The sequence below is a fragment of the Accipiter gentilis genome, unplaced genomic scaffold (assembly GCF_929443795.1).
Source record: "Accipiter gentilis unplaced genomic scaffold, bAccGen1.1, whole genome shotgun sequence".
Taxonomy (NCBI): Eukaryota; Metazoa; Chordata; class Aves; order Accipitriformes; family Accipitridae; genus Astur; species Astur gentilis.
The window spans coordinates 2,177,501-2,205,000 of NW_026060894.1; the positions used below are offsets into that span (position 1 = coordinate 2,177,501).

Here is a 27,500-nt window from a genome sequence, read left to right on the forward strand (position 1 = left end):
TTGACCAGAGGAGGATCATATCATGGCTCTCGTCCTCGGCAGAGTCTGATTCTGGAAAGGCACACGTCCGGCTTCTTGTCCCACACGGAAGTTGGCACCCCTGAAGGATGTTGCTGGTCTTCACCGTCCCCCTGCAGCCTATTCACAGGTACGACAGGATCTGGGACCCGGGCTTGCCCAGAGGAGGAACATCTCATGGCTCTCGTCCTCGGCAGAGCCTGTTTCCGAAAAGGCACACGTCCGGCTCCTTGTCCCACACGGAAGGTGGCAGCCCTAAAAGATGTTGCTGGTCTTCACCGTCCCCCTGCAGCCTATTCACAGGCACAACAGTATCTGGGACCCGGGCTTGCCCAGAGGAGGAACATCTCATGGCTCTCGTCCTCGGCAGAGCCTGTTTCCGAAAAGGCACACGTCCGGCTCCTTGTCCCACACGGAAGCTGGCAGGCCGGAAAGATGTTGCTGGTCTTCACCGTCCCCCTGCAGCTTATTCACAGGTACAACAGGATCTGGGACCCAGGCTTGCCCAGAGGAGGAACATCTCATGGCTCTCGTCCTCGGCAGAGCCTGATTCTGGAAAGGCACACGTCCGGCTCCGTGTCCCACAAGGAAGGTGGCAGGCTGGAAAGATGTTGCTGGTCTTCACCGTCCCCCTGCAGCCTACTCACAGGCACAACAGGATCTGGGACCCGGGCTTGCCCAGAGGAGGAACATCTCATGGCTCTCGTCCTCGGCAGAGCCTGATTCCGGAAAGGCACACGTCCGGCTCCTTGTCCCACACGGAAGGTGGCAGCCCTGAAAGCTGTTGCTGGTCTTCCCCGTCCCCCTGCAGCCTATTCACAGGCACAACAGGATCTGGGACCCGGGCTTGCCCAGAGGAGGAACATCTCATGGCTCTCGTCCTCGGCAGAGCCTGTTTCCGAGAAGGCACACGTCCGGCTCCTTGTCCCACACGGAAGGTGGCAGCCCTGAAAGCTGTTGCTGGTCTTCACCGTCCCCCTGCAGCCTATTCACAGGCACAACAGGATTCAGGACCCGGGCATGCCCAGAGGAGGAACATCTCATGGCTCTCTTCCTCGGCAGAGCCCGATTCCGAAAAGGCACACGTCTGGCTCCTTGTCCCACAAGGAAGGTGGCAGCCCTGAAAGCTGGTGCTGGTCTTCACCGTCCCCCTGCAGCCTATTCACAGGTACGACAGGATCTGGGACCCGGGCTTGCCCAGAGGAGGAACATCTCATGGCTCTCGTCCTCGGCAGGGCCTATTTTCGAAAAGGCACACGTCCGGTTCCTTGTCCCTCACGGAAGGTGGCAGCCCTGAAAGCTGTTGCTGGTCTTCACCGTCCCCCTGCAGCCTATTCACAGGCACAACAGGATCTGGGACCCGGGCTTGCCCAGAGGAGGAACATCTCATGGCTCTCGTCCTCGACAGGGCCTGTTTCCGAGAAGGCACACGTCCGGCTCCTTGTCCCACACGGAAGGTGGCACCCCTGAAGGATGTTGCTGGTCTTCACCGTCCCCCTGCAGCCTATTCACAGGCACAACAGGATCTGGGACCCGGGCTTGCCCAGAGGAGGAACATATCATGGCTCTCGTCCTCGGCAGAGCCTGTTTCCGAGAAGGCACACGTCCGGCTCCTTGTCCCACACGGAAGGTGGCAGCCCTGAAAGCTGTTGCTGGTCTTCACCGTCCCCCTGCAGCCTATTCACAGGCACAACAGGATCTGGGACCCGGGCTTGCCTAGTGGAGGAACATCTCATGGCTCTCGTCCTCGGCAGAGCCTGATTCCGGAAAGGCACACGTCCGGCTCCTTGTCCCACACGGAAGGTGGCAGCCCTGAAAGCTGTTGCTGGTCTTCACCGTCCCCCTGCAGCCTATTCACAGGTACAACAGGATTCAGGACCCGGGCTTGACCAGAGGAGGATCATATCATGGCTCTCGTCCTCGGCAGAGTCTGATTCTGGAAAGGCACACGTCCGGCTTCTTGTCCCACACGGAAGTTGGCACCCCTGAAGGATGTTGCTGGTCTTCACCGTCCCCCTGCAGCCTATTCACAGGCACAACAGGATCTGGGACCCGGGCTTGCCCAGAGGAGGAACATCTCATGGCTCTCGTCCTCGGCAGAGCCTGTTTCCGAAAAGGCACACGTCCGGCTCCTTGTCCCACACGGAAGGTGGCAGCCCTAAAAGATGTTGCTGGTCTTCACCGTCCCCCTGCAGCCTATTCACAGGCACAACAGTATCTGGGACCCGGGCTTGCCCAGAGGAGGAACATCTCATGGCTCTCGTCCTCGGCAGAGCCTGTTTCCGAAAAGGCACACGTCCGGCTCCTTGTCCCACACGGAAGGTGGCAGGCCGGAAAGATATTGCTGGTCTTCACCGTCCCCCTGCAGCCTATTCACAGGCACAACAGGATCTGGGATACGTGCTTGCCCAGAGGAGGAAAATCTCATGGCTCTCGTCCTCAGCAGAACCTGTTTCGGAAACGGCACACTTCCTGCAACTTGTCAGAAAAGGTTTACAGTTAGGGGTTAGGGTTAGGGTTAGGGTTAGGGTCAGGGTTAGGGTTAGGGGGTTAGGGTTAGGGTTAGGGTTAGGGTCAGGGTTAGGGTTAGGGCCATTAGGGTTAGGGTTAGGGTTAGGGGTTAGGGTTAGGGTTAGGGTTAGGGTCCATTAGGGTTAGGGTTAGGGTTAGGGGTTAGGGTTAGGGTTAGGGCCATTAGTATTAGGGTTAGGGTTAGGGGTTAGGGGTAGTTGGTTAGGGTTACGGTTAGGGTTAGGGGTTAGGTTTAGGGTTAGAGTTAGGAGTTAGGGTCCGGGTTAGGATTACAGTTAGGGTTAGGTTTAGGGTTTAGGGTTAGGGTTAGTGTTAAGGGCTTAGGGTTAGGGTTAGGTTTAGGGTTGTTAGGGATGGGCTTAGGGTTAGGGTTAGGGGTTAGGGTTAGGGTTAGGGTCAGGGTTAGTCTCTCGTCCTCGGCAGAGCCTGTTTCCGAAAAGGCACACGTCCGGCTCCTTGTCCCACACGGAAGGTGGCAGCCCGGGAAGCTTTTGCTGGTCTTCACCATCCCCCTGCAGCTTATTCACAGGTACAACAGGATCTGGGACCCGGGCTTGCCCAGAGGAGGAACATCTCATGTCTCTCGTCCTCGGCAGAGCCTGATTCCGGAAAGGCACACGTCCGGCTCCTTGTCCCACACGGAAGGTGGCAGCCCTGAAAGCTGTTGCTGGTCTTCACCGTCCCCCTGCAGCCTATTCACAGGTACAACAGGATTCAGGACCCGGGCTTGCCCAGAGGAGGAACATCTCATGGATCTCTTCCTCGGCAGAGCCTGTTTCCGAAAAGGCACACGTCCGGCTCCTTGTCCCACACGGAAGTTGGCACCCCTGAAAGCTGTTGCTGGTCTTCACCGTCCCCCTGCAGCCTATTCACAGGTACGACAGGATCTGGGACACGGGCTTGCCCAGAGGAGGAACATCTCATGGCTCTCGTCCTCGGCAGGGCCTATTTTCGAAAAGGCACACGTCCGGTTCCTTGTCCCACACGGAAGGTGGCAGACCTGAAAGCTGTTGCTGGTCTTCACCGTCCCCCTGCAGCCTATTCACAGGCACAACAGGATCTGGGACCCGGGCTTGCCCAGAGGAGGAACATCTCATGGCTCTCGTCCTCGACAGGGCCTGTTTCCGAAAAGGCACACGTCCGGCTCCTTGTCCCACACGGAAGGTGGCACCCCTGAAGGATGTTGCTGGTCTTCACCGTCCCCCTGCAGCCTATTCACAGGCACTACAGGATCTGGGACCCGGGCTTGCCCAGAGGAGGAACATCTCATGGCTCTCGTCCTCGGCAGAGCCTGTTTCCGAGAAGGCACACGTCCGGCTCCTTGTCCCACACGGAAGGTGGCAGCCCTGAAAGGTGTTTCTGGTCTTCACCGTCCCCCTGCAGCCTATTCACAGGCACAACAGGATTCAGGACCCGGGCATGCCCAGAGGAGGAACATCTCATGGCTCTCTTCCTCGGCAGAGCCCGATTCCGAAAAGGCACACGTCCGGCTCCTTGTCCCACACGGAAGGTGGCAGCCCTGAAAGCTGTTGCTGGTCTTCACCGTCCCCCTGCAGCCTATTCACAGGCACAACAGGATCTGGGACCCGGGCTTGCCCAGAGGAGGAACATCTCATGGCTCTCGTCCTCGGCAGGGCCTGTTTCCGAAAAGGCACACGTCCGGCTCCTTGTCCCACACGGAAGTTGGCACCCCTGAAGGATGTTGCTGGTCTTCACCGTCCCCCTGCAGCCTATTCACAGGCACAACAGGATCTGGGACCCGGGCTTGCCCAGAGGAGGAACATCTCATGGCTCTCGTCCTCGGCAGAGCCTGATTCTGGAAAGGCACACGTCCGGCTCCGTGTCCCACAAGGAAGGTGGCAGGCTGGAAAGATGTTGCTGGTCTTCACCGTCCCCCTGCAGCCTATTCACAGGCACAACAGGATCTGGGATACGGGCTTGCCCAGAGGAGGAAAATCTCATGGCTCTCGTCCTCAGCAGAACCTGTTTCGGAAACGGCACACATCCTGCAACTTGTCAGAAAAGGTTTACAGTTAGGGGTTAGGGTTAGGGTTAAGGCTAGGATTGGGGTTAGGGTTAGGGTTAGGGTTAGGGTTAGGGGTTAGGGTTAGGGTTAGGGTTAGGGGGTTAGGGTTAGGCTTAGGGTTAGGGTTAGGGTCAGGGTTAGGGTTAGGGTTAGGGCCATTAGGGTTAGGGTTAGGGTTAGGGTTAGGGTTAGGGGTTAGGGTTAGGGTTAGGGTCCATTAGGGTTAGGGTTAGGGTTAGGGGTTAGGGTTAGAGGTTAGGATTAGGGTTAGGGTTAGGTGTTAGGTTGAGTGTTAGGGTTAGGTGGTTAGGGTTACGGTTAGGGTTAGGTGTTAGGGTTAGAGTTAGGAGATAGGGTCCGGGTTAGGGTTACAGTTAGGGTTAGGTTTAGGGTTTAGGTTTAGGGTTAGTTTTAAGGGCTTAGGGTTAGGGTTAGGGTGAGGGTCGTTAGGGATGGGCTTAGGGTTAGGGTTAAGGGTTAGGGTTAGGGTGAGGGTCAGGGTTAGTCTCTCGTCCTCGGCACAGCCTGTTTCCGAAAAGGCACACGTCCGGCTCCTTGTCCCACACGGAAGGTGGCAGGCCGGAAAGCTGTTGCTGGTCTTCACCGTCCCCCTGCAGCTTATTCACAAGTACAACAGGATCTGGGACCCGGGTTTGCCCAGAGGAGGAACATCTCATGGCTCTCGTCCTCGGCAGAGCCTGATTCCGGAAAGGCACACGTCCGGCTCCTTGTCCCACACGGAAGGTGGCAGCCCTGAAAGCTGTTGCTGGTCTTCACCGTCCCCCTGCAGCCTATTCACAGGTACAACAGGATTCAGGACCCGAGCTTGCCCAGAGGAGGTACATCTCATGGCTCTCGTCCTCGGCAGAGTCTGATTCTGGAAAGGCAAATGTCCGGCTCCTTGTCCCACACGGAAGGTGGCAGGCCGGAAAGATGTTGCTGGTCTTCACCGTCCCCCTGCAGCCTACTCACAGTCACAACAGGATCTGGGACCGGGGCTTGCCCAGAGGAGGAACATCTCATGGCTCTCGTCCTCGGCAGAGCCTACTTCTGAAAAGTCACACGTCCGGCTCCTTGTCCGACACGGAAGGTGGTAGGCCGGAAAGATGTTGCTGGTCTTCACCGTCCCCCTGCAGCCTATTCACAGGCACAACAGGATCTGGGACCCGGGCTTGCCCAGAGGAGGAACATCTCATGGCTCTCGTCCTCGGCAGAGTCTGATTCTGGAAAGGCACACGTCCGGCTCCTTGTCCCACACGGAAGGTGGCAGCTGGAAAGATGTTGCTGGTCTTCACCGTCCCCCTGCAGCCTATTCACAGGCACAACAGGATCTGGGACCCGGGCTTGCCCAGAGGAGGAACATCTCATGTCTCTCGTCCTCGGCAGAGCCTGATTCCGGAAAGGCACACGTCTGTCTCCTTGTCCCACACGGAAGGTGGCAGGCTGGAAAGATGTTGCTGGTCTTCACCGTCCCCCTGCAGCCTATTCACAGGTACAACAGGATTCAGCACCCGGGCTTACACAGAGTAGGAACATATCATGGCTCTCGTCCTCGGCAGAGCCTACTTCTGAAAAGTCACACGTCCGGCTCCTTGTCCCACACGGAAGGTGGCAGCCCTGAAAGCTGTTGCTGGTCTTCACCGTCCCCCTGCAGCCTATTCACAGGCACAACAGGATCTGGGACCCGGGCTTGCCCAGAGGAGGAACATCTCATGGCTCTCGTCCTCGGCAGAGCCTGATTCCGGAAAGGCACACGTCCGGCTCCTTGTCCCACACGGAAGGTGGCAGCCCTGAAAGCTGTTGCTGGTCTTCACCGTCCCCCTGCAGCCTATTCACAGGCACAACAGGATTCAGGACCCGGGCATGCCCAGAGGAGGAACATCTCATGGCTCTCGTCCTCGGCAGAGCCCGATTCCGAAAAGGCACACGTCCGGCTCCTTGTCCCACAAGGAAGGTGGCAGCCCTGAAAGATGTTGCTGGTCTTCACCGTCCCCCTGCAGCCTATTCACAGGCACAACAGGATCTGGGACCCGGGCTTGCCCAGAGGAGGAACATCTCATGGCTCTCGTCCTCGACAGGGCCTGTTTCCGAAAAGGCACACGTCCGGCTCCTTGTCCCACACGGAAGGTGGCACCCCTGAAGGATGTTGCTGGTCTTCACCGTCCCCCTGCAGCCTATTCACAGGCACAACAGGATCTGGGACCCGGGCTTGCCCAGAGGAGGAACATCTCATGGCTCTCGTCCTCGGCAGAGCCTGTTTCCGAGAAGGCACACGTCCGGCTCCTTGTCCCACACGGAAGGTGGCAGCCCTGAAAGCTGTTGCTGGTCTTCACCGTCCCCCTGCAGCCTATTCACAGGCACAACAGGATTCAGGACCCGGGCATGCCCAGAGGAGGAACATCTCATGGCTCTCTTCCTCGGCAGAGCCCGATTCCGAAAAGGCACACGTCCGGCTCCTTGTCCCACACGGAAGGTGGCAGCCCTGAAAGCTGTTGCTGGTCTTCACCGTCCCCCTGCAGCCTATTCTCAGGCACAACAGGATCTGGGACCCGGGCTTGCCCAGAGGAGGAACATCTCATGGCTCTCGTCCTCGGCAGAGCCTATTTCCGAAAAGGCACACGTCCAGCTCCTTGTCCCACACGGAAGGTGGCACCCCTGAAGGATGTTGCTGGTCTTCACCGTCCCCCTGCAGCCTATTCACAGGCACAACAGGATCTGGGACCGGGGCTTGCCCAGAGGAGGAACATCTCATGGCTCTCGTCCTCGGCAGTGCCTGATTCTGGAAAGGCACACGTCCGGCTCCGTGTCCCACAAGGAAGGTGGCAGGCTGGAAAGATGTTGCTGGTCTTCACCGTCCCCCTGCAGCCTATTCACAGGCACAACAGGATCTGGGACCCGGGCTTGCCCAGAGGAGGAACATCTCATGGCTCTCGTCCTCGGCAGAGCCTGATTCCGGAAAGGCACACGTCCGGCTCCTTGTCCCACACGGAAGGTGGCAGCCCTGAAAGATGTTGCTGGTCTTCACCGTCCCCCTGCAGCCTATTCACAGGCACAACAGGATCTGGGATACGGGCTTGCCCAGAGGAGGAAAATCTCATGGCTCTCGTCCTCAGCAGAACCTGTTTCGGAAACGGCACACATCCTGCAACTTGTCAGAAAAGGTTTACAGTTAGGGGTTAGGGTTAGGGTTAGGGCTAGGGTTGGGGTTAGGTTTAGGGTTAGGGTTAGGGTTAGGGGTTAGGGTTAGGGTTAGGGGGTTAGGGTTAGGCTTAGGGTTAGGGTTAGGGTCAGGGTTAGGGTTAGGGTTAGGGCCATTAGGGTTAGGGTTAGGGTTAGGGTTAGGGTTAGGGGTTAGGGTTAGGGTTAGGGTTAGGGTCCATTAGGGTTAGGGTTAGGGTTAGGGGTTAGGGTTAGAGGTTAGGATTAGGGTTAGGGTTAGGTGTTAGGGTGAGTGTTAGGGTTAGGTGGTTAGGGTTACGGTTATGGTTAGGTGTTAGGGTTAGAGTTAGGAGATAGGGTGCGGGTTAGGGTTACAGTTAGGGTTAGGGTTAGGGTTTAGGGTTAGGGTTAGTTTTAAGGGCTTAGGGTTAGGGTTAGGGTGAGGATCGTTAGGGATGGGCTTAGGGTTAGGGTTAAGGGTTAGGGTTATGGTTAGGGTCAGGGTTAGTCTCTCGTCCTCGGCAGAGCCTGTTTCCGAAAAGGCACACGTCCGGCTCCTTGTCCCACACGGAAGGTGGCAGCCCTGAAAGCTGTTGCTGGTCTTCACCGTCCCCCTGCAGCCTATTCACAGGCACAACAGGATCTGGGACCCGGGTTTGCCCAGAGGAGGAACATCTCATGTCTCTCGTCCTCGGCAGAGCCTGATTCCGGAAAGGCACAAGTCCGGCTCCTTGTCCCACACGGAAGGTGGCAGCCCTGAAAGCTGTTGCTGGTCATCACCGTCCCCCTGCAGCCTATTCACAGGCACAACAGGATCTGGGACCCGGGCTTGCCCAGAGGAGGAACATCTCAGGGCTCTCATCCTCGGCAGGGCCTGTTTCCGAAAAGGCACACGTCCGGCTCCTTGTCCCACACGGAAGGTTGCAGGCCGGAAAGATGTTGCTGGTCTTCACCGTCCCCCTGCAGCCTATTCACAGGTACGACAGGATCTGGGACCCGGGCTTGCCCAGAGGAGGAACATCTCATGGCTCTCGTCCTCGGCAGAGCCTATTTCTGAAAAGTCACACGTCCGGCTCCTTGTCCCACACGAAAGGTGGCAGGCCGGAAAGATGTTGCTGGTCTTCACCGTCCCCCTGCAGCCTATTCTACGGCACAACAGTATTCAGGACCCGGGCACGCCCAGAGGAGGAACATATCATGGCTCTTGTCCTCGGCAGAGCCTCTTCCCGAAAAGGCACACGTCCGGCTCCTTGTCCCACACGGAAGGTGGCAGCCCTGAAAGAAGTTGCTGGACTTCACCGTCCCCCTGCAGCCTATTCACAGGCACAACAGGATCTGGGACCCGGGCTTGCCCAGAGGAGGAACATCTCATGGCTCTCGTCCTCGGCAGGGCCTCTTTTCGAGAAGGCACACGTCCGGCTCCTTGTCCCACACGGAAGGTGGCAGCCCTGAAAGCTGTTGCTGGTCTTCACCGTCCCCCTGCAGCCTATTCACAGGTACAACAGGATTCAGGACCCGGGCTTGCCCAGAGGAGGAACATATCATGGCTCTCGTCCTCGGCAGAGCCTACTTCTGAAAAGTCACACGTCCGGCTCCTTGTCCGACACGGAAGGTGGTAGGCCGGAAAGATGTTGCTGGTCTTCACCGTCCCCCTGCAGCCTATTCACAGGCACAACAGGATCTGGGACCCGGGCTTGCCCAGAGGAGGAACATCTCATGGCTCTCGTCCTCGGCAGAGCCTGATTCCGGAAAGGCACACGTCCGGCTCCTTGTCCCACACGGAAGGTGGCAGCCCTGAAAGATGTTGCTGGTCTTCACCGTCCCCCTGCAGCCTATTCACAGGCACAACAGGATCTGGGACCCGGGCTTGCCCAGAGGAGGAAAATCTCATGGCTCTCGTCCTCAGCAGAACCTGTTTCGGAAACGGCACACATCCTGCAACTTGTCAGAAAAGGATTACAGTTAGGGGTTAGGGTTAGGGTTGGGGTTAGGTTTAGGGTTAGGGTTAGGGTTAGGTTTAGGGTTAGGGTTAGGGTTAGGGGGTTAGGGTTAGACTTAGGGTTAGGGTTAGGGTCAGGGTTAGGGTTAGGGTTAGGGCCATTAGGGTTAGTGTTAGGGTTAGGGGTTAGGGTTAGGGTTAGGGTTAGGGTAAATTAGGGTTAGGGTTAGGGTAGGGGTTAGGGTTAGGGGTTAGGATTAGGGTTAGGGTTAGGTGTTAGGGCGAGTGTTAGGGTTAGGTGGTTAGGGTTACGGTTAGGGTTAGGGGTTAGGGTTAGGGTTAGAGTTACGAGATAGGGTCCGGGTTAGTGTTACAGTTAGGGTTAGGGTTAGGGTTTAGGGTTAGGGTTAGTGTTAAGGGCTTAGGGTTAGGGTTAGGGTTAGGGTCGTTAGGGATGGGCTTAGGGTTAGGGTTAGGGGTTAGGGTTAGGGTTAGGGTCAGGGTTAGTCTCTCGTCCTCGGCAGATCCTGTTTCCAAAAAGGCACACGTCCGGCTTCTTGTCCCACACGGAAGGTGGCAGCCCTGAAAGCTGTTGCTGGTCTTCACCGTCCCCCTGCAGCCTATTCACAGGCACAACAGGATCAGGGACCCCGGCTTGCCCAGAGGAGGAAAATCTCATGGCTCTCGTCCTCGGCAGGGCCTCTTTTCGAAAAGGCACACGTCCGGCTCCTTGTCCCACACGGAAGGTGGCAGCCCTGAAAGCTGTTGCTGGTCTTCACCGTCCCCCTGCAGCCTATTCACAGGTACAACAGGATTCAGGACCCGAGCTTGCCCAGATGAGGAACATCTCATGGCTCTCGTCCTCGGCAGAGTCTGATTCTGGAAAGGCACACGTCCGGCTCCTTGTCCCACACGGAAGGTGGCAGGCCGGAAAGATGTTGCTGGTCTTCACCGTCCCCCTGCAGCCTACTCACAGGCACAACAGGATCTGGGACCGGGGCTTGCCCAGAGGAGGAACATCTCATGGCTCTCGTCCTCGGCAGAGCCTACTTCTGAAAAGTCACACGTCCGGCTCCTTGTCCGACACGGAAGGTGGTAGGCCGGAAAGATGTTGCTGGTCTTCACCGTCCCCCTGCAGCCTATTCACAGGCACAACAGGATCTGGGACCCGGGCTTGCCCAGAGGAGGAACATCTCATGGCTCTCGTCCTCGGCAGAGCCTGATTCCGGAAAGGCACACGTCCGGCTCCTTGTCCCACACGGAAGGTGGCAGCCCTGAAATCTGTTGCTGGTCTTCACCGTCCCCCTGCAGCCTATTCACAGGCACAACAGGATCTGGGACCCGGGCTTGCCCAGAGGAGGAACATCTCATGGCTCTCGTCCTCGGCAGGGCCTCTTTCCGAAAAGGCACACGTCCGGCTCCTTGTCCCACACGGAAGGTGGCAGCCCTGAAAGCTGTTGCTGGTCTTCACCGTCCCCCTGCATCCTATTCACAGGTACAACAGGATTCAGGACCCGGGCTTGCCCAGAGGAGGAACATCTCATGGCTCTCGTCCTCGGCAGAGCCTCTTCCCGAAAAGTCACACGTCCGGCTCCTTGTCCCACACGAAAGGTGGCAGGCCGGAAAGATGTTGCTGGTCTTCACCGTCCCCCTGCAGCCTATTCAAAGGCACAACAGTATTCAGGACCCGGGCACGCCCAGAGGAGGAACATATCATGGCTCTTGTCCTCGGCAGAGCCTCTTCCCGAAAAGGCACACGTCCGGCTCCTTGTCCCACACGGAAGGTGGCAGCCCTGAAAGAAGTTGCTGGTCTTCACCGTCCCCCTGCAGCCTATTCACAGGCACAACAGGATCTGGGACCCGGGCTTGCCCAGAGGAGGAACATCTCATGGCTCTCGTCCTCGGCAGGGCCTCTTTTCGAGAAGGCACACGTCCGGCTCCTTGTCCCACACGGAAGGTGGCAGGCTGGAAAGATGTTGCTGGTCTTCACCGTCCCCCTGCAGCCTATTCACAGGCACAACAGGATCTGGGACCCGGGCTTGCCCAGAGGAGGAACATCTCATGTCTCTCGTCCTCGGCAGAGCCTGATTCCGGAAAGGCACACGTCCGGCTCCTTGTCCCACACGGAAGGTGGCAGGCTGGAAAGATGTTGCTGGTCTTCACCGTCCCCCTGCAGCCTATTCACAGGCACAACAGGATCTGGGATACGGGCTTGCCCAGAGGAGGAAAATCTCATGGCTCTCGTCCTCAGCAGAACCTGTTTCGGAAACGGCACACATCCTGCAACTTGTCAGAAAAGGTTTACAGTTAGGGGTTAGGGTTAGGGTTAAGGCTAGGATTGGGGTTAGGGTTAGGGTTAGGGTTAGGGTTAGGGGTTAGGGTTAGGGTTAGGGTTAGGGGGTTAGGGTTAGGCTTAGGGTTAGGGTTAGGGTCAGGGTTAGGGTTAGGGTTAGGGCCATTAGGGTTAGGGTTAGGGTTAGGGTTAGGGTTAGGGGTTAGGGTTAGGGTTAGGGTCCATTAGGGTTAGGGTTAGGGTTAGGGGTTAGGGTTAGAGGTTAGGATTAGGGTTAGGGTTAGGTGTTAGGTTGAGTGTTAGGGTTAGGTGGTTAGGGTTACGGTTAGGGTTAGGTGTTAGGGTTAGAGTTAGGAGATAGGGTCCGGGTTAGGGTTACAGTTAGGGTTAGGGTTAGGGTTTAGGGTTAGGGTTAGTTTTAAGGGCTTAGGGTTAGGGTTAGGGTGAGGGTCGTTAGGGATGGGCTTAGGGTTAGGGTTAAGGGTTAGGGTTAGGGTGAGGGTCAGGGTTAGTCTCTCGTCCTCGGCAGAGCCTGTTTCCGAAAAGGCACACGTCCGGCTCCTTGTCCCACACGGAAGGTGGCAGCCCTGAAAGCTGTTGCTGGTCTTCACCGTCCCCCTGCAGCTTATTCACAAGTACAACAGGATTCAGGACCCGAGCTTGCCCAGAGGAGGTACATCTCATGGCTCTCGTCCTCGGCAGAGTCTGATTCTGGAAAGGCAAATGTCCGGCTCCTTGTCCCACACGGAAGGTGGCAGGCCGGAAAGATGTTGCTGGTCTTCACCGTCCCCCTGCAGCCTACTCACAGTCACAACAGGATCTGGGACCGGGGCTTGCCCAGAGGAGGAACATCTCATGGCTCTCGTCCTCGGCAGAGCCTACTTCTGAAAAGTCACACGTCCGGCTCCTTGTCCGACACGGAAGGTGGTAGGCCGGAAAGATGTTGCTGGTCTTCACCGTCCCCCTGCAGCCTATTCACAGGCACAACAGGATCTGGGACCCGGGCTTGCCCAGAGGAGGAACATCTCATGGCTCTCGTCCTCGGCAGAGACTGATTCTGGAAAGGCACACGTCCGGCTCCTTGTCCCACACGGAAGGTGGCAGGCTGGAAAGATGTTGCTGGTCTTCACCGTCCCCCTGCAGCCTATTCACAGGCACAACAGGATCTGGGACCCGGGCTTGCCCAGAGGAGGAACATCTCATGTCTCTCGTCCTCGGCAGAGCCTGATTCCGGAAAGGCACACGTCTGTCTCCTTGTCCCACACGGAAGGTGGCAGGCTGGAAAGATGTTGCTGGTCTTCACCGTCCCCCTGCAGCCTATTCACAGGTACAACAGGATTCAGCACCCGGGCTTACACAGAGTAGGAACATATCATGGCTCTCGTCCTCGGCAGAGCCTACTTCTGAAAAGTCACACGTCCGGCTCCTTGTCCCACACGGAAGGTGGCAGCCCTGAAAGCTGTTGCTGGTCTTCACCGTCCCCCTGCAGCCTATTCACAGGCACAACAGGATCTGGGACCCGGGCTTGCCCAGAGGAGGAACATCTCATGGCTTTCGTCCTCGGCAGAGCCTGATTCCGAAAAGGCACACGTCCGGCTCCTTGTCCCACACGGAAGGTGGCAGCCCTGAAAGCTGTTGCTGGTCTTCACCGTCCCCCAGCAGCCTATTCACAGGCACAACAGGATTCAGGACCCGGGCATGCCCAGAGGAGGAACATCTCATGGCTCTCGTCCTCGGCAGAGCCCGATTCCGAAAAGGCACACGTCCGGCTCCTTGTCCCACAAGGAAGGTGGCAGCCCTGAAAGATGTTGCTGGTCTTCACCGTCCCCCTGCAGCCTATTCACAGGCACAACAGGATCTGGGACCCGGGCTTGCCCAGAGGAGGAACATCTCATGGCTCTCGTCCTCGACAGGGCCTGTTTCCGAAAAGGCACACGTCCGGCTCCTTGTCCCACACGGAAGGTGGCACCCCTGAAGGATGTTGCTGGTCTTCACCGTCCCCCTGCAGCCTATTCACAGGCACAACAGGATCTGGGACCCGGGCTTGCCCAGAGGAGGAACATCTCATGGCTCTTGTCCTCGGCAGAGCCTGTTTCCGAGAAGGCACACGTCCGGCTCCTTGTCCCACACGGAAGGTGGCAGCCCTGAAAGCTGTTGCTGGTCTTCACCGTCCCCCTGCAGCCTATTCACAGGCACAACAGGATTCAGGACCCGGGCATGCCCAGAGGAGGAACATCTCATGGCTCTCTTCCTCGGCAGAGCCCGATTCCGAAAAGGCACACGTCCGGCTCCTTGTCCCACACGGAAGGTGGCAGCCCTGAAAGCTGTTGCTGGTCTTCACCGTCCCCCTGCAGCCTATTCTCAGGCACAACAGGATCTGGGACCCGGGCTTGCCCAGAGGAGGAACATCTCATGGCTCTCGTCCTCGGCAGAGCCTATTTCCGAAAAGGCACACGTCCGGCTCCTTGTCCCACACGGAAGGTGGCACCCCTGAAGGATGTTGCTGGTCTTCACCGTCCCCCTGCAGCCTATTCACAGGCACAACAGGATCTGGGACCGGGGCTTGCCCAGAGGAGGAACATCTCATGGCTCTCGTCCTCGGCAGTGCCTGATTCTGGAAAGGCACACGTCCGGCTCCGTGTCCCACAAGGAAGGTGGCAGGCTGGAAAGATGTTGCTGGTCTTCACCGTCCCCCTGCAGCCTATTCACAGGCACAACAGGATCTGGGACCCGGGCTTGCCCAGAGGAGGAAAATCTCATGGCTCTCGTCCTCAGCAGAACCTGTTTCGGAAACGGCACACATCCTGCAACTTGTCAGAAAAGGTTTACAGTTAGGGGTTAGGGTTAGGGTTAGGGCTAGGGTTGGGGTTAGGTTTAGGGTTAGGGTTAGGGTTAGGGGTTAGGGTTAGGGTTAGGGTTAGGGGGTTAGGGTTAGGCTTAGGGTTAGGGTTAGGGTTAGGGTTAGGGGTTAGGGTTAGGGTTAGGGTTAGGGTCCATTAGGGTTAGGGTTAGGGTTAGGGGTTAGGGTTAGAGGTTAGGATTAGGGTTAGGGTTAGGTGTTAGGGTGAGTGTTAGGGTTAGGTGGTTAGGGTTACGGTTATGGTTAGGTGTTAGGGTTAGAGTTAGGAGATAGGGTGCGGGTTAGGGTTACAGTTAGGGTTAGGGTTAGGGTTTAGGGTTAGGGTTAGTTTTAAGGGCTTAGGGTTAGGGTTAGGGTGAGGATCGTTAGGGATGGGCTTAGGGTTAGGGTTAAGGGTTAGGGTTATGGTTAGGGTCAGGGTTAGTCTCTCGTCCTCGGCAGAGCCTGTTTCCGAAAAGGCACACGTCCGGCTCCTTGTCCCACACGGAAGGTGGCAGCCCTGAAAGCTGTTGCTGGTCTTCACCGTCCCCCTGCAGCCTATTCACAGGCACAACAGGATCTGGGACCCGGGCTTGCCCAGAGGAGGAACATCTCATGTCTCTCGTCCTCGGCAGAGCCTGATTCCGGAAAGGCACAAGTCCGGCTCCTTGTCCCACACGGAAGGTGGCAGCCCTGAAAGCTGTTGCTGGTCATCACCGTCCCCCTGCAGCCTATTCACAGGCACAACAGGATCTGGGACCCGGGCTTGCCCAGAGGAGGAACATCTCAGGGCTCTCATCCTCGGCAGGGCCTGTTTCCGAAAAGGCACACGTCCGGCTCCTTGTCCCACACGGAAGGTGGCAGGCCGGAAAGATGTTGCTGGTCTTCACCGTCCCCCTGCAGCCTATTCACAGGTACGACAGGATCTGGGACCCGGGCTTGCCCAGAGGAGGAACATCTCATGGCTCTCGTCCTCGGCAGAGCCTATTTCTGAAAAGTCACACGTCCGGCTCCTTGTCCCACACGAAAGGTGGCAGGCCGGAAAGATGTTGCTGGTCTTCACCGTCCCCCTGCAGCCTATTCTACGGCACAACAGTATTCAGGACCCGGGCACGCCCAGAGGAGGAACATATCATGGCTCTTGTCCTCGGCAGAGCCTCTTCCCGAAAAGGCACACGTCCGGCTCCTTGTCCCACACGGAAGGTGGCAGCCCTGAAAGAAGTTGCTGGTCTTCACCGTCCCCCTGCAGCCTATTCACAGGCACAACAGGATCTGGGACCAGGGCTTGCCCAGAGGAGGAACATCTCATGGCTCTCGTCCTCGGCAGGGCCTCTTTTCGAGAAGGCACACGTCCGGCTCCTTGTCCCACACGGAAGGTGGCAGCCCTGAAAGCTGTTGCTGGTCTTCACCGTCCCCCTGCAGCCTATTCACAGGTAGAACAGGATTCAGGACCCGGGGTTGCCCAGAGGAGGAACATATCATGGCTCTCGTCCTCGGCAGAGCCTACTTCTGAAAAGTCACACGTCCGGCTCCTTGTCCGACACGGAAGGTGGTAGGCCGGAAAGATGTTGCTGGTCTTCACCGTCCCCCTGCAGCCTATTCACAGGCACAACAGGATCTGGGACCCGGGCTTGCCCAGAGGAGGAACATCTCATGGCTCTCGTCCTCGGCAGAGCCTGATTCCGGAAAGGCACACGTCCGGCTCCTTGTCCCACACGGAAGGTGGCAGCCCTGAAAGATGTTGCTGGTCTTCACCGTCCCCCTGCAGCGTATTCACAGGCACAACAGGATCTGGGACCCGGGCTTGCCCAGAGGAGGAAAATCTCATGGCTCTCGTCCTCAGCAGAACCTGTTTCGGAAACGGCACACATCCTGCAACTTGTCAGAAAAGGATTACAGTTAGGGGTTAGGGTTAGGGTTAGGGTTAGGTTTAGGGTTAGGGTTAGGGTTAGGTTTAGGGTTAGGGTTAGGGTTAGGGGGTTAGGGTTAGACTTAGGGTTAGGGTTAGGGTCAGGGTTAGGGTTAGGGTTAGGGCCATTAGGGTTAGTGTTAGGGTTAGGGGTTAGGGTTAGGGTTAGGGTTAGGGTAAATTAGGGTTAGGGTTAGGGTAGGGGTTAGGGTTAGGGGTTAGGATTAGGGTTAGGGTTAGGTGTTAGGGCGAGTGTTAGGGTTAGGTGGTTAGGGTTACGGTTAGGGTTAGGGGTTAGGGTTAGGGTTAGAGTTACGAGATAGGGTCCGGGTTAGGGTTACAGTTAGGGTTAGGGTTAGGGTTTAGGGTTAGGGTTAGTGTTAAGGGCTTAGGGTTAGGGTTAGGGTTAGGGTCGTTAGGGATGGGCTTAGGGTTAGGGTTAGGGGTTAGGGTTAGGGTTAGGGTCAGGGTTAGTCTCTCGTCCTCGGCAGATCCTGTTTCCAAAAAGGCACACGTCCGGCTCCTTGTCCCACACGGAAGGTGGCAGCCCTGAAAGCTGTTGCTGGTCTTCACCGTCCCCCTGCAGCCTATTCACAGGCACAACAGGATCAGGGACCCCGGCTTGCCCAGAGGAGGAACATCTCATGGCTCTCGTCCTCGGCAGGGCCTCTTTTCGAAAAGGCACACGTCCGGCTCCTTGTCCCACATGGAAGGTGGCAGCCCTGAAAGCTGTTGCTGGTATTCACCGTCCCCCTGCAGCCTATTCACAGGTACAACAGGATTCAGGACCCGAACTTGCCCAGAGGAGGAACATCTCATGGCTCTCGTCCTCGGCAGAGTCTGATTCTGGAAAGGCACACGTCCGGCTCCTTGTCCCACACGGAAGGTGGCAGGCCGGAAAGATGTTGCTGGTCTTCACCGTCCCCCTGCAGCCTACTCACAGGCACAACAGGATCTGGGACCGGGGCTTGCCCAGAGGAGGAACATCTCATGGCTCTCGTCCTCGGCAGAGCCTACTTCTGAAAAGTCACACGTCCGGCTCCTTGTCCGACACGGAAGGTGGTAGGCCGGAAAGATGTTGCTGGCCTTCACCGTCCCCCTGCAGCCTATTCACAGGCACAACAGGATCTGGGACCCGGGCTTGCCCAGAGGAGGAACATCTCATGGCTCTCGTCCTCGGCAGAGCCTGATTCCGGAAAGGCACACGTCCGGCTCCTTGTCCCACACGGAAGGTGGCAGCCCTGAAATCTGTTGCTGGTCTTCACCGTCCCCCTGCAGCCTATTCACAGGCACAACAGGATCTGGGACCCGGGCTTGCCCAGAGGAGGAACATCTCATGGCTCTCGTCCTCGGCAGGGCCTCTTTCCGAAAAGGCACACGTCCGGCTCCTTGTCCCACACGGAAGGTGGCAGCCCTGAAAGCTGTTGCTGGTCTTCACCGTCCCCCTGCATCCTATTCACAGGTACAACAGGATTCAGGACCCGGGCTTGCCCAGAGGAGGAACATCTCATGGCTCTCGTCCTCGGCAGAGCCTCTTCCCGAAAAGTCACACGTCCGGCTCCTTGTCCCACACGAAAGGTGGCAGGCCGGAAAGATGTTGCTGGTCTTCACCGTCCCCCTGCATCCTATTCAAAGGCACAACAGTATTCAGGACCCGGGCACGCCCAGAGGAGGAACATATCATGGCTCTTGTCCTCGGCAGAGCCTCTTCCCGCAAAGGCACACGTCCGGCTCCTTGTCCCACACGGAAGGTGGCAGCCCTGAAAGAAGTTGCTGGTCTTCACCGTCCCCCTGCAGCCTATTCACAGGCACAACAGGATCTGGGACCCGGGCTTGCCCAGAGGAGGAACATCTCATGGCTCTCGTCCTCGGCAGGGCCTCTTTTCGAGAAGGCACACGTCCGGCTCCTTGTCCCACACGGAAGGTGGCAGGCTGGAAAGATGTTGCTGGTCTTCACCGTCCCCCTGCAGCCTATTCACAGGCACAACAGGATCTGGGATACGGGCTTGCCCAGAGGAGGAACATCTCATGGCTCTCGTCCTCGGCAGAGCCTGATTCCGGAAAGGCACACGTCCGGCTCCTTGTCCCACACGGAAGGTGGCAGCCCTGAAAGATGTTGCTGGTCTTCACCGTCCCCCTGCAGCGTATTCACAGGCACAACAGGATCTGGGACCCGGGCTTGCCCAGAGGAGGAAAATCTCATGGCTCTCGTCCTCAGCAGAACCTGTTTCGGAAACGGCACACATCCTGCAACTTGTCAGAAAAGGTTTACAGTTAGGGGTTAGGGTTAGGGTTGGGGATAGGTTTAGGGTTAGGGTTAGGGTTAGGTTTAGGGTTAGGGTTAGGGTTAGGGGGTTAGGGTTAGGCTTAGGGTTAGGGTTAGGGTCAGGGTTAGGGTTAGGGTTAGGGCCATTAGGGTTAGTGTTAGGGTTAGGGGTTAGGGTTAGGGTTAGGGTTAGGGTACATTAGGGTTAGGGTTAGGGTAGGGGTTAGGGTTAGGGGTTAGGATTAGGGTTAGGGTTAGGTGTTAGGGCGAGTCTTAGGGTTAGGTGGTTAGGGTTACGGTTAGGGTTAGGGGTTAGGGTTAGGGTTAGAGTTACGAGATAGGGTCCGGGTTAGGGTTACAGTTAGGGTTAGGGTTAGGGTTTAGGGTTAGGGTTAGTGTTAAGGGCTTAGGGTTAGGGTTAGGGTTAGGGTCGTTAGGGATGGGCTTAGGGTTAGGGTTAGGGGTTAGGGTTATGGTTAGGGTCAGGGTTAGTCTCTCGTCCTCGGCAGAGCCTGTTTCCAAAAAGGCACACGTCCGGCTCCTTGTCCCACACGGAAGGTGGCAGCCCTGAAAGCTGTTGCTGGTCTTCACCGTCCCCCTGCAGCCTATTCACAGGAACAACAGGATCAGGGACCCGGGCTTGCCCAGAGGAGGAACATCTCATATCTCTCGTCCTCGGCAGGGCCTGTTTCCGAAAAGGCACACGTCCGGCTCCTTGTCCCACACGGAAGGTGGCAGGCCGGAAAGCTGTTGCTGGTCTTCACCGTCCCCCTGCAGCCTATTCACAGGCACAACAGGATTCAGGACCCGGGCTTACCCAGAGTAGGAACATATCATGGCTCTCGTCCTCGGCAGAGCCTACTTCTGAAAAGTCACACGTCCGGCTCCTTGTCCGACACGGAAGGTGGTAGGCCGGAAAGATGTTGCTGGTCTTCACCGTCCCCCTGCAGCTTATTCACAGGCACAACAGGATCTGGGACCCGGGCTTGCCCAGAGGAGGAACATCTCATGGCTCTCGTCCTCGGCAGAGCCTGATTCCGGAAAGGCACACGTCCGGCTCCTTGTCCCACACGGAAGGTGGCAGCCCTGAAAGATGTTGCTGGTCTTCACCGTCCCCCTGCAGCCTATTCACAGGCACAACAGGATCTGGGACCCGGGCTTGCCCAGAGGAGGAACATCTCATGGCTCTCGTCCTCGGCAGGGCCTCTTTCCGAAAAGGCACACGTCCGGCTCCTTGTCCCACACGGAAGGTGGCAGGCCGGAAAGATGTTGCTGGTCTTCACCGTCCCCCTGCAGCCTATTCTACGGCACAACAGTATTCAGGACCCGGGCACGCCCAGAGGAGGAACATATCATGGCTCTTGTCCTCGGCAGAGCCTCTTCCCGAAAAGGCACACGTCCGGCTCCTTGTCCCACACGGAAGGTGGCAGCCCTGAAAGAAGTTGCTGGTCTTCACCGTCCCCCTGCAGCCTATTCACAGGCACAACAGGATCTGGGACCCGGGCTTGCCCAGAGGAGGAACATCTCATGGCTCTCGTCCTCGGCAGGGCCTCTTTTCGAGAAGGCACACGTCCGGCTCCTTGTCCCACACGGAAGGTGGCAGCCCTGAAAGCTGTTGCTGGTCTTCACCGTCCCCCTGCAGCGTATTCACAGGTACAACAGGATTCAGGACCCGGGCTTGCCCAGAGGAGGAACATATCATGGCTCTCGTCCTCGGCAGAGCCTACTTCTGAAAAGTCACACGTCCGGCTCCTTGTCCGACACGGAAGGTGGTAGGCCGGAAAGATGTTGCTGGTCTTCACCGTCCCCCTGCAGCTTATTCACAGGCACAACAGGATCTGGGACCCGGGCTTGCCCAGAGGAGGAACATCTCATGGCTCTCGTCCTCGGCAGAGCCTGATTCCGGAAAGGCACACGTCCGGCTCCTTGTCCCACACGGAAGGTGGCAGCCCTGAAAGATGTTGCTGGTCTTCACCGTCCCCCTGCAGCGTATTCACAGGCACAACAGGATCTGGGACCCGGGCTTGCCCAGAGGAGGAAAATCTCATGGCTCTCGTCCTCAGCAGAACCTGTTTCGGAAACGGCACACATCCTGCAACTTGTCAGAAAAGGTTTACAGTTAGGGGTTAGGGTTAGGGTTGGGGTTAGGTTTAGGGTTAGGGTTAGGGTTAGGTTTAGGGTTAGGGTTAGGGTTAGGGGGTTAGGGTTAGGCTTAGGGTTAGGGTTAGGGTCAGGGTTAGGGTTAGGGTTAGGGCCATTAAGGTTAGTGTTAGGGTTAGGGGTTAGGGTTAGGGTTAAGGTTAGGGTACATTAGGGTTAGGGTTAGGGTAGGGGTTAGGGTTAGGGGTTAGGATTAGGGTTAGGGTTAGGTGTTAGGGCGAGTCTTAGGGTTAGGTGGTTAGGGTTACGGTTAGGGTTAGGGGATAGGGTTATGGTTAGAGTTACGAGATAGGGTCCGGGTTAGGGTTACAGTTAGAGTTAGGGTTAGGGTTTAGGGTTAGGGTTAGTGTTAAGGGCTTAGGGTTAGGGTTAGTGTTAGGGTCGTTAGGGATGGGCTTAGGGTTAGGGTTAGGGGTTAGGGTTAGGGTTAGGGTCAGGGTTAGTCTCTCGTCCTCGGCAGAGCCTGTTTCCAAAAAGGCACACGTCCGGCTCCTTGTCCCACACGGAAGGTGGCAGCCCTGAAAGCTGTTGCTGGTCTTCACCGTCCCCCTGCAGCCTATTCACAGGCACAACAGGATTCAGGACCCGGGCTTACCCAGAGTAGGAACATATCATGGCTCTCGTCCTCGGCAGAGCCTACTTCTGAAAAGTCACACGTCCGGCTCCTTGTCCGACACGGAAGGTGGTAGGCCGGAAAGATGTTGCTGGTCTTCACCGTCCCCCTGCAGCCTATTCAGAGGCACAACAGGATCTGGGACCAGGGCTTGCCCAGAGGAGGAACATCTCATGGCTCTCGTCCTCGGCAGAGCCTGATTCCGAAAAGGCACACGTCCGGCTCCTTGTCCCACACGGAAGGTGGCAGCCCTGAAAGCTGTTGCTGGTCTTCACCGTCCCCCTGCAGCCTATTCACAGGCACAACAGGATCTGGGACCCGGGCTTGCCCAGAGGAGGAACATCTCATGGCTCTCGTCCTCGGCAGGGCCTCTTTCCGAAAAGGCACACGTCCGGCTCCTTGTCCCACACGGAAGGTGGCAGCCCTGAAAGCTGTTGCTGGTCTTCACCGTCCCCCTGCAGCCTATTCACAGGTACAACAGGATTCAGGACCCGGGCTTGCCCAGAGGAGGAACATATCATGGCTCTCGTCCTCGGCAGGGCCTGTTTTTGAAAATTCATACGTGCGGCTCCTTGTCCGACACGGAAGGTGGCAGGCCGGAAAGATGTTGCTGGTCTTCACCGTCCCCCTGCAGCCTATTCACAGGCACAACAGGATCTGGGACCCGGGTTTGCCCAGAGGAGGAACATCTCATGGCTCTCGTCCTCGGCAGAGTCTGATTCTGGAAAGGCACACGTCCGGCTCCTTGTCCCACACGGAAGGTGGCAGGCCGGAAAGATGTTGCTGGTCTTCACCATCCCCCTGCAGCCTATTCACAGGTACGACAGGATTCAGGACCCGGGCTTGCCCAGAGGAGGAACATCTCATGGCTCTCGTCCTCGGCAGAGCCTATTTCTGAAAAGTCACACGTCCGGCTCCTTGTCCCACACGAAAGGTGGCAGGCCGGAAAGATGTTGCTGGTCTTCACCGTCCCCCTGCAGCCTATTCTACGGCACAACAGTATTCAGGACCCGGGCACGCCCAGAGGAGGAACATATCATGGCTCTTGTCCTCGGCAGAGCCTCTTCCCGAAAAGGCACACGTCCGGCTCCTTGTCCCACACGGAAGGTGGCAGCCCTGAAAGAAGTTGCTGGTCTTCACCGTCCCCCTGCAGCCTATTCACAGGCACAACAGGATCTGGGACCCGGGCTTGCCCAGAGGAGGAACATCTCATGGCTCTCGTCCTCGGCAGGGCCTCTTTTCGAGAAGGCACACGTCCGGCTCCTTGTCCCACACGGAAGGTGGCAGCCCTGAAAGCTGTTGCTGGTCTTCACCGTCCCCCTGCAGCCTATTCACAGGTACAACAGGATTCAGGACCCGGGCTTGCCCAGAGGAGGAACATATCATGGCTCTCGTCCTCGGCAGAGCCTACTTCTGAAAAGTCACACGTCCGGCTCCTTGTCCGACACGGAAGGTGGTAGGCCGGAAAGATGTTGCTGGTCTTCACCGTCCCCCTGCAGCCTATTCACAGGCACAACAGGATCTGGGACCCGGGCTTGCCCAGAGGAGGAACATCTCATGGCTCTCGTCCTCGGCAGAGCCTGATTCCGGAAAGGCACACGTCCGGCTCCTTGTCCCACACGGAAGGTGGCAGGCCTGAAAGATGTTGCTGGTCTTCACCGTCCCCCTGCAGCGTATTCACAGGCACAACAGGATCTGGGACCCGGGCTTGCCCAGAGGAGGAAAATCTCATGGCTCTCGTCCTCAGCAGAACCTGTTTCGGAAACGGCACACATCCTGCAACTTGTCAGAAAAGGTTTACAGTTAGGGGTTAGGGTTAGGGTTGGGGTTAGGTTTAGGGTTAGGGTTAGGGTTAGGTTTAGGGTTAGGGTTAGGGTTAGGGGGTTAGGGTTAGGCTTAGGGTTAGGGTTAGGGTCAGGGTTAGGGTTAGGGTTAGGGCCATTAAGGTTAGTGTTAGGGTTAGGGGTTAGGGTTAGGTTTAAGGTTAGGGTACATTAGGGTTAGGGTTAGGGTAGGGGTTAGGGTTAGGGGTTAGGATTAGGGTTAGGGTTAGGTGTTAGGGCGAGTCTTAGGGTTAGGTGGTTAGGGTTACGGTTAGGGTTAGGGGATAGGGTTATGGTTAGAGTTACGAGATAGGGTCCGGGTTAGGGTTACAGTTAGGGTTAGGGTTAGGGTTTAGGGTTAGGGTTAGTGTTAAGGGCTTAGGGTTAGGGTTAGGGTTAGGATCGTTAGGGATGGGCTTAGGGTTAGGGTTAGGGGTTAGGGTTAGGGTTAGGGTCAGGGTTAGTCTCTCGTCCTCGGCAGAGCCTGTTTCCAAAAAGGCACACGTCCGGCTCCTTGTCCCACACGGAAGGTGGCAGCCCTGAAAGCTGTTGCTGGTCTTCACCGTCCCCCTGCAGCCTATTCACAGGTACGACAGGATCAGGGAACCGGGCTTGCCCAGAGGAGGAACATCTCATGTCTCTCGTCCTCGGCAGGGCCTGTTTCCGAAAAGGCACACGTCCGGCTCCTTGTCCCACACGGAAGGTGGCAGGCCGGAAAGCTGTTGCTGGTCTTCACCGTCCCCCTGCAGCCTATTCACAGGCACAACAGGATTCAGGACCCGGGCTTACCCAGAGTAGGAACATATCATGGCTCTCGTCCTCGGCAGAGCCTACTTCTGAAAAGTCACACGTCCGGCTCCTTGTCCGACACGGAAGGTGGTAGGCCGGAAAGATGTTGCTGGTCTTCACCGTCCCCCTGCAGCCTATTCAAAGGCACAACAGGATCTGGGACCAGGGCTTGCCCAGAGGAGGAACATCTCATGGCTCTCGTCCTCGGCAGAGCCTGATTCCGGAAAGGCACACGTCCGGCTCCTTGTCCCACACGGAAGGTGGCAGCCCTGAAAGCTGTTGCTGGTCTTCACCGTCCCCCTGCAGCGTATTCACAGGCACAACAGGATCTGGGACCCGGGCTTGCCCAGAGGAGGAACATCTCATGGCTCTCGTCCTCGGCAGGGCCTCTTTCCGAAAAGGCACACGTCCGGCTCCTTGTCCCACACGGAAGGTGGCAGCCCTGAAAGCTGTTGCTGGTCTTCACCGTCCCCCTGCAGCCTATTCACAGGTACAACAGGATTCAGGACCCGGGCTTGCCCAGAGGAGGAACATATCATGGCTCTCGTCCTCGGCAGGGCCTGTTTTTGAAAATTCATACGTGCGGCTCCTTGTCCGACACGGAAGGTGGCAGGCCGGAAAGATGTTGCTGGTCTTCACCGTCCCCCTGCAGCCTATTCACAGGCACAACAGGATCTGGGACCCGGGTTTGCCCAGAGGAGGAACATCTCATGGCTCTCGTCCTCGGCAGAGTCTGATTCTGGAAAGGCACACGTCCGGCTCCTTGTCCCACACGGAAGGTGGCAGGCCGGAAAGATGTTGCTGGTCTTCACCATCCCCCTGCAGCCTATTCACAGGTACGACAGGATCTGGGACCCGGGCTTGCCCAGAGGAGGAACATCTCATGGCTCTCGTCCTCGGCAGAGCCTATTTCTGAAAAGTCACACGTCCGGCTCCTTGTCCCACACGAAAGGTGGCAGGCCGGAAAGATGTTGCTGGTCTTCACCGTCCCCCTGCAGCCTATTCTACGGCACAACAGTATTCAGGACCCGGGCACGCCCAGAGGAGGAACATATCATGGCTCTTGTCCTCGGCAGAGCCTCTTCCCGAAAAGGCACACGTCCGGCTCCTTGTCCCACACGGAAGGTGGCAGCCCTGAAAGAAGTTGCTGGTCTTCACCGTCCCCCTGCAGCCTATTCACAGGCACAACAGGATCTGGGACCCGGGCTTGCCCAGAGGAGGAACATCTCATGGCTCTCGTCCTCGGCAGGGCCTCTTTTCGAGAAGGCACACGTCCGGCTCCTTGTCCCACACGGAAGGTGGCAGCCCTGAAAGCTGTTGCTGGTCTTCACCGTCCCCCTGCAGCCTATTCACAGGTACAACAGGATTCAGGACCCGGGCTTGCCCAGAGGAGGAACATATCATGGCTCTCGTCCTCGGCAGAGCCTACTTCTGAAAAGTCACACGTCCGGCTCCTTGTCCGACACGGAAGGTGGTAGGCCGGAAAGATGTTGCTGGTCTTCACCGTCCCCCTGCAGCCTATTCACAGGCACAACAGGATCTGGGACCCGGGCTTGCCCAGAGGAGGAACATCTCATGGCTCTCGTCCTCGGCAGAGCCTGATTCCGGAAAGGCACACGTCCGGCTCCTTGTCCCACACGGAAGGTGGCAGCCCTGAAAGATGTTGCTGGTCTTCACCGTCCCCCTGCAGCGTATTCACAGGCACAACAGGATCTGGGACCCGGGCTTGCCCAGAGGAGGAAAATCTCATGGCTCTCGTCCTCAGCAGAACCTGTTTCGGAAACGGCACACATCCTGCAACTTGTCAGAAAAGGTTTACAGTTAGGGGTTAGGGTTAGGGTTGGGGTTAGGTTTAGGGTTAGGGTTAGGGTTAGGTTTAGGGTTAGGGTTAGGGTTAGGGGGTTAGGGTTAGGCTTAGGGTTAGGGTTAGGGTCAGGGTTAGGGTTAGGGTTAGGGCCATTAAGGTTAGTGTTAGGGTTAGGGGTTAGGGTTAGGGTTAAGGTTAGGGTACATTAGGGTTAGGGTTAGGGTAGGGGTTAGGGTTAGGGGTTAGGATTAGGGTTAGGGTTAGGTGTTAGGGCGAGTCTTAGGGTTAGATGGTTAGGGTTACGGTTAGGGTTAGGGGATAGGGTTATGGTTAGAGTTACGAGATAGGGTCCGGGTTAGGGTTACAGTTAGGGTTAGGGTTAGGGTTTAGGGTTAGGGTTAGTGTTAAGGGCTTAGGGTTAGGGTTAGGGTTAGGGTCGTTAGGGATGGGCTTAGGGTTAGGGTTAGGGGTTAGGGTTAGGGTTAGGGTCAGGGTTAGTCTCTCGTCCTCGGCAGAGCCTGTTTCCGAAAAGGCACACGTCCGGCTCCTTGTCCCACACGGAAGGTGGCAGCCCTGAAAGCTGTTGCTGGTCTTCACCGTCCCCCTGCAGCCTATTCACAGGCACAACAGGATCAGGGACCCGGGCTTGCCCAGAGGAGGAACATCTCATGGCTCTCGTCCTCGGCAGAGCCTGATTCTGGAAAGGCACACGTCCGGCTCCTTGTCCCACACGGAAGGTGGCAGCCCTGAAAGCTGTTGCTGGTCTTCACCGTCCCCCTGCAGCCTATTCACAGGCACAACAGGATCTGGGACCCGGGCTTGCCCAGAGGAGGAACATCTCATGGCTCTCGTCCTCGGCAGGGCCTCTTTCCGAAAAGGCACACGTCCGGCTCCTTGTCACACACGGAAGGTTGCAGCCCTGAAAGCTGTTGCTGGTCTTCACCGTCCCCCTGCAGCCTATTCACAGGTACAACAGGATTCAGGACCCGGGCTTGCCCAGAGGAGGAACATATCATGGCTCTCGTCCTCGGCAGGGCCTGTTTTTGAAAATTCATACGTGCGACTCCTTGTCCGACACAGAAGGTGGCAGGCCGGAAAGATGTTGCTGGTCTTCACCGTCCCCCTGCAGCCTATTCACAGGCACAACAGGATCTGGGACCCGGGCTTGCCCAGAGGAGGAACATCTCATGGCTCTCGTCCTCGGCAGAGTCTGATTCTGGAAAGGCACACGTCCGGCTGCTTGTCCCACACGGAAGGTGGCAGCCCTGAAAGATGTTGCTGGTCTTCACCGTCCCTCTGCAGCCTATTCACAGGTACGACAGGATCT

The 27,500-nt window shown here is 57.3% G+C and overlaps 1 long non-coding RNA gene across 2 annotated transcripts in view; it reads left to right on the top strand.

The window, feature by feature from the left end:
• Positions 1 to 27,500, top strand: part of LOC126037070 (uncharacterized) — a 785,189-nt gene that overhangs the window by 180,094 nt on the left and 577,595 nt on the right. Inside the window, exon 2 of one of the 2 annotated variants that reach the window (XR_007505474.1) lies at positions 1,130 to 1,186. The exons of the other annotated variant lie outside the window; for it this stretch is intronic. This is a non-coding gene — a long non-coding RNA (uncharacterized LOC126037070). The remainder of the gene's footprint in view (positions 1 to 1,129; positions 1,187 to 27,500) is intronic. 2 annotated transcript variants of the gene reach the window in all.